This window comes from Coffea arabica, chromosome 10e (assembly GCF_036785885.1).
Source record: "Coffea arabica cultivar ET-39 chromosome 10e, Coffea Arabica ET-39 HiFi, whole genome shotgun sequence".
Lineage (NCBI taxonomy): Eukaryota > Viridiplantae > Streptophyta > Magnoliopsida > Gentianales > Rubiaceae > Coffea > Coffea arabica.
Window position 1 is genome coordinate 38,208,987 of NC_092328.1, and position 1,603 is coordinate 38,210,589.

Consider the following 1,603-nt stretch of genomic DNA (forward strand, 5'->3'; position numbering starts at 1 on the left):
CATTGCCAATCATCAAAGATGGCCACAACATTCATTTCATATGAAACCAGAAAAATTCCCAAAAAAATAGAAAACTTCACCAAATCACTTCAAACCAAGATAAAACCAGAAATTTCAGCACTTCACTCACTAATAAGCATAATTTAAGCTTCATAAGGTGTAAGAGGGTGTTCAAGCTTCACTTACCAAGAAACAAGAGAGAGGGGGTTGTTGAACACCTTAAACCTTCAACCAAGCTTCACTAAACAACTTACTAGCACTAGGAGGTAAGATTGTATGGAATGGAATTGGATGTAACCAATGTTTTTGGTTGATTTGCTCCAAGTAGAAGCTTGAAAATTGAAGAAATCTCCTTCCTTTCTTGCTCAAGGTGGCCGGCCAACAAAGAGAGAAAAATGGAGAATTTTGTGCATTTTTTTTGATATATAATTCTTTGGTCAAAAAAGTCAAGAAATTGAATAGTGATTCTTAAAAGGTTTCCAATGAGGAGGTGACACTTGTCACCTCCATAAATGCATTCTTATCTTTCTTTCCTCACTCACATCAATCACTTCACACATTCTACTTATCACTTAACATCCGATAAATCTTTCACAGTATCCGAAACTTACACTTAATGGCCGAATTTTTCCGAACTTTTCGCACTAGTGGGTCCCACGTCCACTATTCACTCTTAATTTTCTAAAAATTCACCAATGCTAGAAAAGTCATCTTAAAACTAGAATCGCTCATAAAATCCACTAAGAAAATATTTCTAAGCCAGAAAATGCAGAAAACATGCAATTAAAGGGAAATAAACCCTAGGAAAATATTAGGGTTTTACAGGTTCTCACAGAATTGGCCTTGGGTTAAAACATGAAAGTTGTAGGGAATGATATTTTAGAGATTTATACAAAATTTCAGGTCAATTGGAGCAACGTAGCGTGTGAAAAGACTGAATTACCCCTGCTGCCCTGTTTTTACCCGAACTTGAGAATTGCTTCTGTAATTGGTTAATTTGGTTGAGAATACTTCAGAATTGATTTTTGAGGTCTTCTGATGAATTTTAGCCTTGTATCCTAGCTTTCGGATGGCTTTGGAATCACTTGATTTGGACTTAGGTAGCCTGACTTATGATGTTTGAACCAGAATGCGGTTTGTGAACCTGTTTTTGCGGTTCTGGTTTAGTATCTTGCATTTTTGACCTAGTTACACTCAAAACTGAGAAGAGTAGCTTTCTTTAACATTGTAGCCCTATCTCTTAGCTTCGAAACGGTGTATCTTGTACCTCCATCCGATAATCATAGTGTCCTTGGTGCCAAAACCGCAAAATGATGTCAAAATCTATTTTTTTTGGGTTAGAGTTAATTCCATTTCCGGATTTTCCTGGTTTACTCTAGTGCTTATACATTCTTATGGAGCCCTGTTTTGGTGGTATTTGGAATTGGTTTATGACTTGTAATCGAGTCTGATTGTGCTTATTTGAATATCTTAGGGCTTGACTTTCATTTCCGGACTTTTCCCTAGCTTGAATTGTACTTGTACTACTTGGAGCTTACTGAACGGCTATTGAATGAACTTATTTTGTGTGTGACTTTGGGACTGGCTGAGGAAAATAATGAAG